This window comes from Papio anubis, chromosome 4 (assembly GCF_008728515.1).
Source record: "Papio anubis isolate 15944 chromosome 4, Panubis1.0, whole genome shotgun sequence".
Taxonomy (NCBI): domain Eukaryota; kingdom Metazoa; phylum Chordata; class Mammalia; order Primates; family Cercopithecidae; genus Papio; species Papio anubis.
The window spans coordinates 139414992-139433201 of NC_044979.1; positions in this window are offsets into that span (position 1 = coordinate 139414992).

Consider the following 18210-nt stretch of genomic DNA (forward strand, 5'->3'; position numbering starts at 1 on the left):
TACAACCTCCGCCTTCCGGGTTCAAGCGATTCTTCTGCCTCAGCCTCCCAAGTAGCTGGGACTACAGGCGTGTGCCACCACACCCGGCTAATTTTTTGTATTTTTAGTAGAGACGGGGTTTCACCGTGTTAGCCAGGATGGTCTCCATCTCCTGACGTCGTGATCCGTCTGTCTCGGCCTCCCAAAGTGCTGGGATTACAGGCGTGAGCCACCGCGCCTGGCCCCACACTTATTTTTTAATTGGAGTACAGTGACGTGATGGTAGGTCACTGCCACCTCCATCTCCTGGGCTCAAGTGATCTTCCTGCCTCAGCTTCCCTAGTACCTGGGACCACAGGCATGCCCCAGCCACCATGCCTGGCTAATTTTTAAATTTTTGGTAGAGGTGGGGTCTCCCTATGCTGCCCAGGCTGACATATGTTAAGTCTCACAATGCTGGGAAATTAAGTGCTAACATTCTCTCCATTTTCTTTCTTTCTTTCTTTCTTTTTTTTTTTTTTTTTTTTTTGGTGAGAGGGAGATTTACTCTTGTTGCCCAGGCTGGAGTGCAATGACACGATCTCGGCTCGCTGCATCCTCCGCCTCCCAGATTCAAGCGATTCTCCTGCCTCAGCCTCCCGAGTAGCTGGGATTACAGGCATGTGCCACCACGCCTGGCTAATTTTGTATTTTTAATAAAGACGGGGTTTCACCGTATTGTCCAGGCTGATCTCGAACTCCTGACCTCAGGTGATCCGTCCGCCTCTGCTTCCCAAAGTGCTGGGATTACAGGCGTGAGTCACTGCGCCCAGCCTTCTTTTTTTTTTTTTTTGGAGACAGGGTCTCACTCTATCGCCCAGGCTGCAGTGCAGTGGCATGATCTAGGCTGACTGCAACCTCTGCCTCCTGGGTTCAGGCAATTCTCTTGCCTCAGCCTCTGGAGTAGCTGGGATTACAGTGTCCGCCACCCTGCCCGGCTATTTTTTTTTTTTTTTTTTTTTGTATTTTTAGTAGAGACGAGGTTTCACCATGTCGGCCAGGCTGCTCTCAAACTCCTGACCTCAGGTGATGTGCCCGCCTCAGCCTCCCAAAATGCTGAGATTACAAGCGTGAGCTACAGCACCCAGCCTTCTCCCCATCTTCTAGTAGTGGAAAGAGACCTGAGGCTGCAGAGTTTAGGTATGAACCCAGGCAGCCAAAACTTTACATTCCAGGCCGGGCGCGGTGGCTCAAGCCTGTAATCCCAGCACTTTGGGAGGCCGAGACGGGCGGATCACGAGGTCAGGCGATCGAGACCATCCTGGCTAACACGATGAAACCCCGTCTCTACTAAAAGATACAAAAAACTAGCCGGGCGTGGTGGCGGGCGCCTGTAGTCCCAGCTACTCCGGAGGCTGAGGCAGGAGAATGGCGTGAACCCGGGAGGCGGAGCTTGCAGTGAGCCGAGATCGGGCCACTGCAATCCAGCCTGGGCGACAGAGCGAGACTCCGTCTCAAAAAAAAAAAAAAAAAAAAAAAAAAACTTTACATTCCAGTATATCTGTACGAGCCTCCAGATGAACCCCCTCCTCCAGGGACTTTGTCTGTAAAGGGACAAGAATGTAGGTCTAGGCCTCAGTTTCCACATCTGTTAAATGGGGGTACTGACAGCATTTTCCCTGCAAGTCTCGGATTCTTACTGAGAACCCGATTGATTGTGGAACTGCTTTGGGAAGTTCAAGGCAATGAATAGCCTTCACTGAGTCCTTGTAATTTGAAAGTATAAAAACACGCAGCCATAAGAAAGAACGAGGTGAGGCTCACACCTGTAATCCTAACACTGTGAGAGGCCAAGGTGGGCAGATCACTTGAGGTCAGGAGTTTGAGACGAGCCTGGCCAATATGGTGAAACCCCGTCTCTACTAAAAATACAAACATTAGCCGGGTGTGGTGGCACGGGCCTGTAATCTCAGCTACTGGGGGAGGCTGAGGCAGGAGAATTGCTTGAACACGGGAGGCGGAGGTTGTAGTGAGCCAAAATCACACCACTCACTGCACTCCAGCCTGGGCAACAGAGCAAGACTTTGACTCAAGAAAAAAAAGAAGAAAGAAAGATGAAAGGAGAAAAGAAAGTAAAAGAAAGAAAAGAAAAGGAAGGAAGGAAGGGAAGGAAAGCAAAAAAGAAAAGAAAGAGTAGGCCGGGCGCGGTGGCTCAAGCCTGTAATCCCAGCACTTTGGGAGGCCGAGACGGGCGGATCACGAGGTCAGGAGATCGACACCATCCTGGCTAACACGGTGAAACCCCGTCTCTACTAAAAATATAAGAAAATTAGCCGGGCGAGGTGGCGGGCGCCTGTAGTCCCATCTACTCGGGAGGCTGAGGCAGGAGAATGGCGTGAACCCGGGGGGGCGGAGCTTGCAGTGAGCCGAGATCGGGCCACTGCACTCCAGCCTGGGGCACAGAGCAAGACTCCGTCTCAAAAAAAAAAAAAAAAAAAAAAAAGAAAAGAAAGAGTAAAAAGAAGAAATCATGTCCTTTGCAGCAACATGGATGCAGAAAAGAAAGAAAGAAAGAAAGAGAGAGAGGGAGGGAAAGGAAAGAAAGGAAGGAAGGAAGAGAAAGAAAGAAAAGAGAGAAAGAAAAAGACGAGAGGGAAGGGAAGGAAGGAAGCAAGACGGGAGGGAGGGAAGGGAAGAAAGGGAAGGAAGGAAGAAAGAAGTAAAGAAAGAAAAGGGGCGGAGGGAGGGAAGGGAGGGGGAGGGAGGGGACGGGAGGGGACGGGAGGGGAGGCGAGGCAAAAGAAAAGAAAAAAAAGAAGAAATCATGTCCTTTGCAGCAACATGGATGCAGCTAGAGGCTTTTATCCTAAGTGGATTAATGCAGGAACAGAAAACCAAATACTGCATGTTCTCACTTATAAATAGGAGCTAAGCATTGGGTACTCACGAACATAAAGATGGGAACAGTAGACACGGGGGATTACTAGAGGCGGGAAGGGTTGAAAAACTACCTATTGGGTACTGTACCCTGGGTGATGGGATCAATTGTACCCCAAACTTCAGCATCATGAGATACAACCATGTACATGGGTACATTCATGTGCACATGAATCGGAATCTAAAAAGACAAAATTATTTTTTAAAAAGTATCAAAACATACTGTTCATTTACTCTCTGTGAAAGACATTACAAATCGTTTTTCAAAAACAATTGTTTTTTCTTTTTCTTTTTTTTTTCCCTGAGACGGAGTCTTGCTCTGTCACCCAGAACTGGAGTGCAATGGCACAATCTCAGCTCACTTCACCCTCTGCCTCCTGGGTTCAAGCGAATCTCCTGTCTCAGCCTCCCAAGTAGCTGGGATTACAGGAGCGTGCCACCACGCCTGGCTAATTTTTGCATTTTTAGTAGAGATGGGGTTTCATGTTGGCCAGGTTGGTCTTGAACTCCTGACCTCGTGATCCGCCCACCTCGGCCTCCCAAAGTGCTGGGATTACCAACGTCAGCCACCGCGCCCAGCCTACAATTGTTTTTTCCAAATCGAATATGTTAGTAACATAGTAGTCGTCTTTGTAAGGGGTGCACACACACACACACTCAGAATTCCCTGCCTGGTGGGGCAGGGAATAGTAAACATGCCAAAGGGAAAATGAAAAAAGAATCCTGTAGGTTTTCATTATTGTAGGCAATTATGTCCATATCACTTACAAAGCTATTGCCAAATCTGTCTAAGGAAGTAGAGTTTGAAGGTGGGTGGGGGGAAATCTGCGAGAAATTCAACAATGGCATAACAGAGTTCTCAATGTGAGAAACAAAAGCCCAATTTTTTTTAAAGAAAATATACACAATCACATTCGTAGTTAGGAGCAAATTCTATTTATGCATACCTGCCAATTCAGTGACATATAAGCAATAGATAATAGATGTCAACTACACATGAGAATTTGGGAGGGACCTCAGAGATAATTACATCAATTTCCTCAATCTGCAGATGGCCACAGTGACTTCCCTAAAGTCACTTAACAACCAGCAGCCTAGGACTACAGCACAATTTTGTCAGTCTCAAGAGGGCATGTGTGCTGCTGCTTCTGCTTTGGTTTCTGTGCTAATAAGCTTTCCTGTTTTAACTCATTCCGTTGATATTTACTGATGTATATATCAGTATACATCACTGTTGTACATATATACACTGATGTATATATACAGTATACTGATGATGTATCAGGCACTGCCCTAGGCAATGAGGATGCAACTGTGAATGACAGGTGCACCCTCCTCATGGAGCCTGCAATCTATAGAGGAGGCAGATGGACATTGAAATATGGATTAGGGTCAGGTATGGTGGATCACACCTGTAATCCCAGCATTTTGGGAGGCTGAAGTGGGCGGATCACTTGAGTCCAGGAGTTCGAGACCAGCCTGGGCAACATAGCAAGATTTCGTCGTTACAAAAAAAAAAAGAATACATGGTGGCGTGCGCCTGTAGTCCCAGCTACTCGGAAGGCTGAGATGGGAAGATGACTTGAACTCCTGAGGCAGAGGTTACAGTGAGCTGAATTTGTGCCACTGCACTCCAGCCTGGGTGACAGAGCCAGGCCCTGTCTCAAAACAAAACAAGGCTGGGCGTGGTAGCTCACGTCTGTAATCCAGCATTTTGGGAGGCTGAGGTGGGCGGATCACGAGGTCAGGAGTTCGAGACCATCCTGGCTAACATGGTGAAACCCCGTCTCTACTAAAAATACAAAAAATTAGCTGGGCGTGGCGGCATGCGCCAGTAGTCCCAGCTACTTGGGAGGCTGAGGCAGGAGAATGACATGAACCCGGGAGGCGGAGCTTGCAGTGAGCCGAGATTGTGCCACTGCACTCCAGCCTGGGAGACAGAGCGAGACTCTGTCTCAAAAAAACAAAAACAAAAACAAAAAAATAACAATTAGTACTGATGGCCTGGAGTTACTGTTTACTTCGAGCAGAACATTTGAGATGGAACATATTCTGGGAGGAAGATCAAGAGTTTAAGATTGGGAAGTTTCAGGTTTGAAGTGCCTGTGGAGAAAATTTTTTTTTGGTGTTTTTGGTTTTGTTTTTTTGAGACAAGGTCTCAGTCTGACACCAAGGCTGGAGTGCAGGGGCGTGATCACAGCTTGCTGCAGCCTCAACCTCCTGGGCTCAGATGATCCTCTCAGCTCAGCCTCCCCAGTAGCTGGAACTACTGGTGCACACCACCATGCCTGGCTAATTTTGTTGTATTTTTTTTTTTGTAGAGACAAGGTTTTGGCATGTTGCCCAAGCTGATCTCGAACCCCTGGCCTCAAGCGATCCACCAGCCTCAGCCTCCCAAAGTGCTGGGATTACCGGTGTCAGCCACCGCACTCGGCCGGAGTCTCACTCTGTTGCCCAAGCTGGAGCGCAGTGGCGCGATCTCGGCCCACTGCAACCTCCGCCTCCTGGGTTCAAGTGATTCTCCTACCTTAGCCTCCTGAGTAGCTGGGACTACAGGCAAGCGCCACCAGGCCCTGGCTAACTTTTTGTATTTTTAGTAGAGACGGGGTTTCACCGAGTTAGCCAGGATGGTCTCGATCTCCTGACCTCGTGAACCGCCCACCTCAGCCTCCCAAAGTGGTGGGATTACAGGCATGAGCCACTGCGCTCGGCCTCTTTTTTTTTTTTTTTTTTTTTTTTTTAACTTTTATTTTAGATTCACGGGTTACATGTGCAGGTTTGTTATATGGGTAAATTGTGTGACACTGAGGTTTGGAATACAATTGATCCCATCACCCATTGTAGTCAGCACAGTACCCAATAGGTAGTTTTTCTTTTTTTTCTTTGAGACAGGGTCTCGCTCCATTGCCCAGGCTGGAGTGCAATGGCATGATCTCGGCTCACTGCAACCTCCACCTCCTGGGTTCAAGTGGTTCTTCTGCCTCAGCCTCCCAAGTAGCTAGGATTACAAGTGTGCACCACCACGCCTGGCTAATTTTTGTATTTTCAGTAGAGACGGGGTTTCACCAGGATAGCCAGGCTGGTCTTGAACTCCTGGCCTCAAGTGATCTGCCTGCCTCGGCCTCCCAAAGTGCTGGGATTACAGGTGTGAGCCACCGTGCCCAGCCCAATAGGTATTAATAGTTTTCAACCCTTGCCCCCTCTTCTTCCCTCTTCCCCCTAGTAGTCCCCAGTGTCTATTGCTGCCATCTTTATGACCATGAGTACCCAATGTTTAGTTCCCATTTACAAATGAGAACATATGGTATTTGGTTTTCTGTTCCTGCTCTAAATTCACTTAAGAGAATGGATTCCAGCTGCATCCATGTTGCTGCAAAAAAACATGTTTCTTCATTTCATTTATTTTTGTGGCTGCATAGTATTCCATAACATATATGTACCATTTTCTTTATCCAGTCCACCGTTGATGGGCACCTAAACTGATTCTATGTCTTTGCTCTTGTGAATGGTGCTGCAAGGAACATATGAGTGCATATTTCTTTCTGGTAGAAGTTTTTTCTTTTGGGTAAATACCCAGTAATGAGATTGCTGGGTCAAACTGTAGTTCTATTTTTAGTTCTTTGAGAAATCCAGGAGAAATGTTTAATACGTGACTGTAGACACAGTCCTGGAGTTCAGCAGAGAAATCTGGGTTGGAACAGAGCCCCAGGAGTGAGTGGCACATTCTAGCAGATGACGTCACAAAGAGGTGCAGGGAAAAGATAAGATGGCCTAAGACCAAGCTCTGAGGAACTCTGACATTTAGAGGTCAGGTGGAGAACAAATTGCCAAAGGAGAAGCCAGCGAACTACGAAGAAAATCAGGAGGATGCGGACTTCTGGAACCCAAAAGAAAAGAGGGTTCCAAAAAAGGAATCGGAAACTGTGCTGAATGCTGCAGAGACGTGAAGCAAGCCTGCACTGAGAAGTGTGCAGAGGACTGGGTAGAAGCCGCTGTAGCTTTGCCTAGGGCATTTGCAATGGGTGAGTGAGAAATGAGGCAGTGGAGAAAAACAATGTGGACCAGACTTTGGGTATCTCAGCTTGGTAGGGGACCATGTACAAAGCTGGTGCAGCTGTGAGAAGAGGAAATGGAATCAAGATAGTTGGGGTTTTTTAGGCCAGGTGTGGTGGCTCATGCCTGTCATCCCAATGTTTTTGGGAGGCAGAAGCAGGAGGATCACTTGAGGTCAGGAGTTCGAGACCAGCCAGGCCAACATAGTGACACCTACTAAAAATACAAAAAATTAGCCAGATGTGGTGGCGTGTGTCTGTAATTCCAGCTACTCAGGAGGCTGAGGCAGGAGAATTGCTTGAACTCAGGTTGCAGGGAGCCGAGATTGCACCACTGCACTCCAGCCTGGGCAACAAGAGCGAAACTCCATCAAAAAAAAAAAAAAAAAGATATATATATTTTTTAGGCTGGGCACGGTGGCTCATGCCTGTCATCCCAGCACTGTGGGAGACTGAGGCAAGAGGATCGCTTGAGGCCAGCTTGGGCAACATAGCAAGATCCCACTTCTACAAAAAAAATTGTAGAGACCCTGTCTCCACAGGAAAATTTTATATATATATTTTTTTTTTTTCTTTTTTTTTTTCTTTTGAAACAGAGTCTTGCTCTGTCACCCAGGCTGGAGTGCAGCGGTGCCGCGATCTCGGTTCACTGCGACTTCCACTTCCCGTGTTCAAGCGATTCTCCTGCCTCAGTCTCCCAAGTAGCTGGAATTACAGGCATGCGTCACCACGCCCGACTCATTTTGATATTTTTAGTAGAGACAAGGTTTCACCATGTTGGCCAGGCTGGTCTCAAACTCCAGACCTCAGGTAATCCACTCGCCCCAGCCTCCCAAAGTGCTGGGATTACAGGCATGAGCCACAGTGCCCCGCCGTTATTTGATTTTTGATGGGAGCTACTGGAGCTAATTTAGATGGTAATGAGAAGGACAGGAGGAAAGAGAGAGGAAAAAGAAGTTGGCCAGATTCAAGGAAGGACATAGTTGCCAGGTGATGACCAATGAGTGGCCACCTTGTCTGAGGAGGTAGGACCCTCGAGAGCAAGTGGCGGATGTGGCTCTGATGGGTCACAGGGCCTCCTTCCTCTACCTGTTCTGGCTTCTTAGCCTCTCCTCCTCCTCAGGGCACTCTGCAAACATTGTTTTTCCCAGAATCCTGACTGTGGCCTCCTCTTCTCACTCTCCATGTTATTCATTGGTGACTTCATCCACTACTGTGACTTTACCTGCTAGTTGCTCATAACACTCTCAAACCTGTCTCCAGCCCAGATGTCTCTTCCCCATGTGCCGACTTGGTGTACATTCAACGGCTGACTGAATATCCCCACTTAGATGCCCATGGACAGTGGCATGCTGGCATCCGCTCATGCCAGGTCACAAGTGCCCATTGTACACCCAGCTCCTTATTCAGTGAAGTCATCTTGGTAGTAGAAACTTGAAGAGCCAGGCGCGGTGGCTCACGCCTGTAATCCCAGCACTTTGGGAGGCCCAGGTGGGTGGATCACCTGAGGTCAACATGGTGAAACTCCATCTCTACTAAAAAATACAAAAAAATTAGCTGGGTGTGGTGGCGGGTGTCTGTAATCCCAGCTACTCGGGAGGCTGAGGCAGGAGAACCACTTGATCCCGAGAGGTGGAGGTTGCAGTGAGCCAAGATAGCGCCATTGCACTCTAGCCTGGGCGACAAGAGCGAAACTCCATCTCAAAAAAATAAAATTAAAATTAAATAAAGTAAGATAGTAGGAACTTGAACTCAGCCAAGGTGGCTCTATTTACATCATGGACATTGGCAAATGCTTCCGATCAGGGCTCCCCCTTTTTGAAGAGCTAGTTGTTAGGCATGGTGGCTCATCACCAGGAGTTTGAGACTAGCCTGGGCCACACAGTGAGACCCATCTTTAAAAAAATTAAAAATTATCCAGGCATGGTGGCATGCCTGTGGTCCCAGCCACTCAGGAGGCTAAGGTGAGAGGATTGCTTGAGCCCAGGAGTTGGAGGCTGCAGTAAGCTCTGATTGCACCACTGCACTCCAGCCTGAGTGACAGAGCAACATCCTGTCTCAAAACAAACAAACAAAAAAACCATTTACTATACACCACTGTTTGCAGACATCTCACATTCAACATATTCAAAACTAAGTTAATCATCTTCCCCTGAGCCCCACCATGCCCAACCTTATCCCTTCCCTGAATCTTCTGGCCCAGTTGACGGCACCAGCACCCACTCCGATATTTCCCAGGCCCTCCCTCCCCATATCCAAAGGATGGTCAATTAGTTAGGGTATAGTCGAGGCGGCTATAACAAAGAATTCCCCAAAATTCAGTGACTTAACCTCAAAATAGACACTCCAGGACTGTGGGGACATCTCTGCCATCTTTTTTTTTTTTTTTTTTCTTTTCTGTTTTTTGTTTTGTCTTTTGTTTTTTGTTTTTTGTGTTTTTTTTTTGAGATGGAGTCTCGATCTGTCACCCGAGTTGGAGTGCAGTGGTGCAATCTTGCCTCACTGCAACCTCCACCTCCCGGGTTCAAGTGATTCTCCTGTCTCAGCCTCCTGAGTAGCTAGGATTACAGGTGTGTGCCACCACACCCAGCTAAGTTTTATATTTTTAGTGGAGACGGCATTTCACCATGTTGACCAGACTGGTCTTGATCTCCTGACCTCAAGTCTGCCTGCCTCGGGCTCCCAAAGTGCTGGGATTACAGGCATAAGCCACGGCACCCGGCCAGTCTCTGCCGTCTTAAACATGTGGCTTCTATCTCTCTGTTCCATGGGGCCTAGGCAGAAATCACCATCATATCTGAATGTGGGAAGGGGGGTAAAGTGGGAAGTACAGGTCGTCTCCTGATTAAGGACACCACTAACCTACTCAGAAGTTGTCCAGATGCAGCTGGACACAGCGCCTGTAATCCCAGTACTTTGGGAGGCCAGAAGAAGGTTCGCTTGAGGGCAGGAGTTCAAGACCAGCCTGGTTAACATAGCAAGACCCCCATTTCTATTATTTACATTTCTAATAAAAAATAAAACGGCCAGGCACTGTGGGTCACACCTGTAATCCCAGCACTTTGGGAGGCCGAGGCGGGCGGATTACGAGGTCAGGAGATGGAGACCATCCTGGCTAACACGGTGAAACCCTATCTCTACTAAAAATATAAAAAAAGGAGCCAGTCGTGGCAGCGTGCACTTGTGGTCCCAGCTACTAGGGAGGCTGAGGCAGGAGAACGGCGTGAACCTGGGAGGCAGAGCAGTGAGCTGAGATTGCGCCACTGCACTCCAGCCTGGGCAACAGAGCGAGACTCTATCTCAAAAAAATAAGTTAATTAATAAAAATTAATTAATTAATTTAAATGAAAAAAAGAAGTTGGTCAGATGCAAGGAAGGCTGGGACATGTAGTCTCTATCCATGTACCCAGCTAAAACATTATTAACAAACAAAGAAGGCAATTTAGGAGGCCGAGGCAGGAGGATTACTTGAGCCCAGGGGTTCGAGACCAGCCTGGGCAACATAGTGAGATAGTGTCTCTATAAAAAATAAAAAATAATAAAATAGTCTGGGCATGGTGACTCGCACCTGTAATCTCAGCACTTTGGGGGCCAAAGGAGAAAGATTGCTTGAGCTCAGGAATTCGAAACCAGCCTGGGCAACACAGTGAGACTTCGTGTTTACTAAAGATAAAAATAAATCAATTAATTAACCGGATGTGATGGCATTTGTGCCTGTAGTCCCAGCAACTCATGAGGCTGAGGTGGGAGAGTCCCGTGAGCCCAGGGGATTGAGGCTGCAGTGAGCTATGATCGCACCACTGCATTCCAGCCTGGGTGACAGAGTAAGACCCTGTCTCAAAAAAACAATAATTGATGATAATCATAATAAAGAAGGGCAATGGGAAATGGTATAAGAGTAGCAGTCTATGCCTAGTGGATCTATCATGTCAATGTTATCACTCTCTCTCTCTCTTTTTTGTTTTTTTGGTAGCCTCAACCTCCTGGGCTCAAGTGATACTCTTGCCTCAGCCTCCTGAGTAGCTAGAACTACAGGCACACACCACCACAACAGGCTAATTAAAAAAAAAAAAAATTTTTTTCTGTAGAGATGGGGTCTCGATATGTTGCCTAAAGCGGTCTCTAACACTGGCCTCAAGTGATCCTCCTGCCTCAGCCTCCCAAAGTGTTCGGATTACAGGCATGAGCCACTGTGCCCAGCCCAATGCTATCTCTTGAATACTGCTTAAATCCATCCCTTCTACGGTGTGCCAATTGCTATTACCTTGATTTCTGCCCATTTCCTGGCCTCTAGCTTAGTACCTCTCTAATCAGTCTACCAAACGGCTGCCAGAGATATCTTTCTAAAATGCCAGTTGGATCAATAACCCTCCTGTTCAAAATCTTGCAGTAGTTCCCAGGGGATTCCAGGAGAAGAGTCAACTTCTTTACATGACACAAAGGCCAGGTCTTGTCCCCTCAACTCAGAATGCCTTTCACCCCTCCTCCAGCTCCACTTCCTTGTCTGCCAGAAAAACCCAGGCCATTTCCTCGGGCTTAGTTTAAATATTGCTTCCTTCACCACAATGCTGTTTTGTGTGCTATTGCAATGCTGGCTTCATTCGTGTTGAAGCCTTTACTAGACTGTGTATTTCTGGGCACTTGCCATCCATCTTGGAACCGGGGCTCCCTGTGAAGCCAAGGCACTTGGTTTATCTGGCCAAAGGCTGGGTGAAGGCCGGGTACAGTGGCTCAGACCTGTAATCTCAGCACCTTTCAAGGCTGAGGCAGGTGGATTGCTTGAGGTCAGGAGTTCGAGACCAGCCTGGGCAACATGGCAAAACCTCATCTCTGCAAAAAATGCAAAAATCAGGCTGGGCATGGTGGCTCACACCTGTAATCCCAGCACTTTGGGAGGCCAAGGCAGGTAGATCATCTGAGGTCACGAGTTTGAGACCAGCCTGGCCAACATGGCAAAACCCTGTATCTACTAAAAATACAAAAATTAGCCAGGCGTGGTGGTACGTTCCTGTAGTCCCAGCTACTCGGGATGCTGAGACAGGAGAATCACTTGAACTTGGGAGGCAGTGATTGCAGTGAGCCAAGATCATGCCACTGAACTCCAGCCTGGGCAACAGAGCAAGATTCCATCTCAAGAAAAAAAAAAAAAAATCAGTTGGGTGTAGTGGCATGTGCCTGTTGTCCCAGCTGCTTGGGAGACTGAAGCAAAAGGTTTGCTTGACTCCGGGAGATTGAGGCTGCAGTGAGCTGTGATCACGCCACTGCACTCCAGCCTGGGTGACAGAATGAAATCCTGTCTCAAAAAAGACAAAAGGAAACAACAAAACAAAAAAATAGAATCCTGGGTGAGAGCTCAGGAACAAAGAACAGACCCTCACAAAACGCCAAATCATTTCCAAGATGTGGGGTCTGTGGTGCCTAGGCCTGGCCCTAGCACCTCAGACATCATCACCAGGCTCAAGTTTGGCCAACCTGAATGTGGCCATGGAATGTGGGGCTCTCCAGGTCACTTTATTGAATGATTTGTTTAATCATCCATCTTCCTATGAGCCATTTTTATTCCCAGTGTCTATCAGGCAAATAGAGAATATTTATGGAATGAATGAAAACTTGACATTTGCTCCAGGATCAGCACTTTTCACATACTTTGGTTCAGACCTCAGCTCTGTCACTTACCAGCTGAGTGACTTTGGGCAAATTCCTCAACCTCTCTGTGTCTTTGTTTCCCCTGCAAAATGGGGAAAACAGTCTGGTTGTTATGAGGACTAAGTGATGTGATGTATATAAAGCATTCATAACAATGCCTGGTACACAGTAGACACTTTGGGTCTGGTTTAAAAAAAAAAAAAATAGGCCGGGCGCGGTGGCTCACGCCTGTAATCCCAGCACTTTGGGAGGCCGAGATGGGCGGATCACGAGGTCAGGAGATCGAGACCATCCTGACTAACATGGTGAAACCCCGTCTCTACTAAAAATACAAAAATTAGCCGGGCGCGGTGGCGGGCGCCTGTAGTCCCAGCCGCACGGGAGGCTGAGGCAGGAGAATGGCATGAACCCAGGAGGCAGAGCTTGCAGTGAGTGGAGATCGGGCCACCGCACTCCAGCCTGGGAGACAAAGCAAGACTCCGTCTCAAAAAAAAAAAAAAAAAAAAATACTTTGGCGGAGCGTGGTGGCTCACGCCTGTAATCCCAACACTTTGGGAAGCCAAGGTGGGTGAATCGCTTGAGGTCAGGAGTTCAAGACCAGCCTGGCCAACATGGTGAAACTCTGTCTCTACTAAAAATACAAAAAAATTAGCTGGACCTGGTGATACACGCCTGTAATCCCAGCTACTCAGGAGGCTGAGGCAGGAGAATCACTTGAATCCAAAAGGCGGAGGTTGCAGTGAGCTGAGATCGCGCCACTTCACTCCAGCCTGGGTGACAGAGAGAGACTCCGTCTCAAAGGGAAAAAAAAAAGCCAGCCTGGGAAACATAGCAAGAGCCTGTTTCTACCAAAAAAAAAAGAAAAGAAAAGAAAAAAAATCCAGGCATGGTGGTGCTTGCCTGTGGTCCCAGCTACTCAGGAGGCCAAAGTGGGAGGATCATTTGAGCTCAGGAGTTTGAGGCTGCAGTGGTGCATGACTGTACTCTAGCCTGGGTGACAAAGCAAGACTCTCTCTCTCTGAAATGAAAAAGAGAAGGCCGGGTGCGGTGGCTCACGCCTGTAATCCCAGCACTTTGGGAGGCTAAGGCAGGTGGATCACAAGGTCATGAGTTGAAGACCAGCCTGGCCAAGAAAGTGAAACCCCATCTCTACCTAAAATACAAAAACTGGCCAGGTGTGGTGTTGGGCGCCTGTAATCCCAGCTACTCAAGAGGCTGAGGCAGACAATTGCTTGAACCCGGGAGGTGGAGGTTGCAATGAGCTGCATTCCAGCCTGGGCAACAGAGTGAGACTCAGTCTCAAAAAAAAAAAAAAAAAAAAAAGAAAGAAAGAAAAATAAACAGAAACAGTTGTAGGCATGAACCCATTGGTTTTGTTTTATTTTATTTTATTTTATTTTATGAAACAGAATCTCACTCTGTCACCCAGGCTGCAATGGTGTGATCATAGCTCACTGCAGCCTTGACCTCCTCCAGTTGGTCATTAATTACTTCGTCTCATCTCCTCCTGACACTGACCTCTGTCAGCGGCTCACATCCAACCCTCCTTCTAGACTGAACTCCCGTTTCTACATATTCCAGAAGTTTTCATGTCCTTAGACCTCTGTCCATGCTGTTCTCTTTGTTGGATATCTTTCCCACCTTCTTCACCTATGAGCTTCTATTCATCCTTCAGTGTTTTGTTTGTTTTTGAGATGAAGTTTCACTCTTGTTGCCCAGGCTGGAATGCAATGGTACACTCTCAGCTCACTGCAACGTCCGCCTCCCAGGTTGAAGTGATTCTTCAGTCTCAGTCTCCCAGGTAGCTGGGACTACAGGTGCCCACCATGACACCCAGCTAACTTTTTGTATTTTTAGTAGAGATGGGGTTTTGCCATGTTGGTCAGGCTGGTCTCAAACTCCTGACCTCAGGTGATCCACCTGCCTCAGCCTCCCAAAGTGCTGCGATTACAGGCATGAGCCACAGTACATGGCCTCATCCTTCACAATTTAGCTCCAACTTCACTTCTAGAAGATTTCCTGGATTCTTAGAGACAGGTAGCCCCTCTCCTCCGGGCCTCCTTTTTTTTTTTTTTTTTTTTTGAGACAGAGTTTTGCTCTGTTGCCCAGGCTGGAGTGCAGTGGCACGATCTCGGCTCACTGCAAGCTCCGCCTCCTGGGTTCATGCCATTCTCCTGCCTCAGCCTCCCAAGTAGCTGGGACTACAGGCTCCCACCACCACACCCGGCTAATTTTTTGTATTTTTTTTTTTAGTAGAGACGGGGTTTCACCGTGTTAGCCAGGATGGTCTCCATCTGACCTCGTGATGCGCCTGCCTCGGTCTCCCAAAGGGCTGGGATTACATTATTTATTTATTTTTTATTTTTTTTTTATTGAGGTAGAGTCTCACTCTGTCACCCAGGCTGGAGTGCAGTGGTACAATCTCGGCCCACTGCACCCTCCGCTTCCCGGTTTCAAGCCATTCTCCTGCCTCAGCCTCCTGAGTAGCTGGGATTACAGGTGCGTGCCACCATGCCCAGCTAATTTTTTGTATTTTTAGTAGAGACAGGATTTCACCATATTAGTCCTCACCTCAAATGATCTGCTCGCCTCAGCCTCCCAAAGTGCTGGGATTACAGACGTGAGCCACCGCAACCGGCCCTGTCCTCCATTTCACCTCTCTTCCATGCATATCTGAGCTTCCCACTGCACCCAAGCTCCTTGAGAGCAAGGATATCCTGTATCTCACCCATCTCAGTATCCCTCCTATGCATAGCATGGTGCCTGCTACACAGTAGGCATCAAAGATGTTTCTTGGCCAGGCACAGGGCTCATGCTTGTAATCCCAGCATTTTGGAAGGCCAAGGCAGGAGGATCTTGAACCTGGGAGTTCGAGGCTGCACTGATCCGTGACCATACCACTGCACTCCAGCTGAGCAATAAAGCAAGACCCTGTCTCTTTATTTTATTTCTTGAGACATGGTCTTGCTCTGTCGCCCAGGCTGGAGTGCAGTAGCACGATCATGGTTCACTATAGCCTCAACCTCTCAGACTCAAGGGATCCTCTCACTTCATCCTCCCGAGTAGCTGGGACTACAGGATCACACCAACGTGCCTGGCTTATTTTTTAGAAAACTTTGTAGAGATGGGTTCTTGATATGTTGCTCAAGCTGGTCTCTAACTCCAGGGTTCAAGCCATCTTTCTGCCTTGGTCTCCCAAAGTGCTGGGTTTAGCCGGGCGCGGTGGCTCACGCCTGTAATCCCAGCACTTTGGGAGGCCGAGATGGGCGGATCACGAGGTCAGGAGATCGAGACCATCCTGGCGAACACGGTGAAACCCCGTCTCTACTAAAAAAAAATACAAAAAAAACTAGCCGGGCGAGGTGGCGGGCGCCTGTAGTCCCAGCTACTCGGGAGGCTGAGGCAGGAGAATGGCGTAAACCCGGGAGGCGGAGCTTGCAGTGAGCTGAGATCCGGCCACTGCACTCCAGCCTGGGCGACAGAGCGAGACTCCGTCTCAAAAAAAAAAAAAAAGATCTCATGACAAAAGAAAATTGGTCACAATAGACTGGGAGTTAAATCAAGTCCTGCCCTGTAGTTAGCCAACTGTAGCTTCCCCCCAGCCATGAGAAGAAAATTCACTGCTCATTACCAAATAGACTGCAGATTTACAAGTTATGCATAATAATATTAAGGCCTCAACATATCCACAGGGCCACTTACTGAATAGTCCTGTGTGCCCAGCTTTCAGCTAGACACTGACTCCAGAATCAGATGGGGGCCTCACCACCAGCTGTTCTACAGATAGAGACAGCACAGCTTGGTGAGAAACACAGAGATGTTAGGAAACAAAGGCATATCTCAACTGGCTGATAAGAGCTGTGGGTTCTAATCCTGGCTCTGATCCCAGCAGACTCTCTGATCCAGGACAGAGCTCAGGTTCTAGCTGGAAAAAACAAAACAAAACAAAACCTGTAAAACCCCTACAGGCACACACCACCATGCCTGGCCAGATTGGACAAGTTTCCTTCTGTTTTTTATTATTCTTTTTAGATGGAGTCTTGCTCTGTCACCCAGGCTGGAGTGCAATGGTGCGATCTTGGCTCACTGCAACCTCCACCTCCCAGGTTCAAATGACTCTCCTGCCTCAGCCTCCCGAGTAGCTGGGACTACAGGCATGCACCACCACACCCAGCTAATTTTTTTTATTTTTAGTAGAGACGAGATTTCACAATGTTGGCCAGGCTGGTCTTGAACTCCTCACCTCAAGTGTTACGCCTGCCTTGGCCTCCCACAGTGCTGGGATTACAGGTGTGAGCCACCATTCCCAGTCAAGAATGGGGAAGTTTCTTTTCTTCTTTTTCTTCCTCTTCTTCTTCTTTTTTTTTTTTTTTTTTTTTTGAGAGATGGGGTCTCTGTGTTGCCCAGGCTGGTCTCAAACTCCTGGCCTCAAGCGATCCTCCCACCTCGGCCTCCCAAAGTGCCAGGATTACAGGCATGAGCCCCCACATGCCCTGCCTGAGCAAGTTTCTAAATCTGAGATGGTTAGGGTGGTGGGGAGGAAAGAAGAGATAGTAGGAATTGGCAAGGTGAACTTCAGAGTAAGTGAGGCAACATCATTAAATGTCAACAAAAGGAGAGGGATAAGATGAACAGAATCACTTTCCACCCCAACATTCCTTTCATCCTCACCTCAGCATTTTAAAATGATAAGAAATGCAAGCACTTGGCTGGGCATGGTGGCTCATGCCTGTAATCCCAGCACTTTGGGAGGCAGAGGTGGGTCGTTCATTTGAGGTCAGGAGCTCGAGACCAACCTGGCCGACATGGTGAAACCCGGTCTCTACTAAAAATAATGCAAAAAAAAAAAAAAAAAAATAGCCAGGAGTGGTGGCACACACCTATAACCCCAGCTACTTGGGAGGCTGCGGCAGAAGAATTGCTTAAACCCGGGAGGGAGATGTTGCAGTGAGTCGAGATTGCACCATTGCACTCCAGCCTGGGTGAGAGAGGGAGACCCCAGCTTAAAAAGAAAAAAAGAAATGTAAGCACTTTAAGAAATCCACCCAATTCCTCCAGGCCTCAATGGACTGACCTAGGGTCACTCTGGAAAAATCTCACTCTCTCAGCGCCTGAGTCAGCCCTCTCCCCTACAGCTCACCACTCCCACTGAAACCTGGACCCTTTCAGTCTTAGAAGCCAAGTCGGAACTTGGAACCAACCCTAGGCATTGAAATGCCACCGTCATCAGTAGGTAATCCATGAGCCAGCTCAAGCCATCTGTCCTTTGGCCGGGGAGGGGTGGAGTCTCTTCCAGGGTGGGCATGTGGTGAGCAGAGAACCTTCAGGGGCATGCGGACCTCACATAGTATCCTCTTCCTGTGCTATCTCTGGTCTCAAAGCTCCCTCGCCCCCAGACAAGTAGATGGGCACACACTCAACACACACAAGCATTCATATGTGCATATGTACACACATGCACCCATACGCCAACACACATAGACACATACATACAGACACATGCACCCTCACATAAGAGTCCCTCAGCTACCCCAAGTTGTCAGAGCTGCTCCTTTGCCTTTGCTACCAAAACTGTGGTGCCAGGAGCCCAGAAGAACCTGGGATCCAAGCAGTAGAA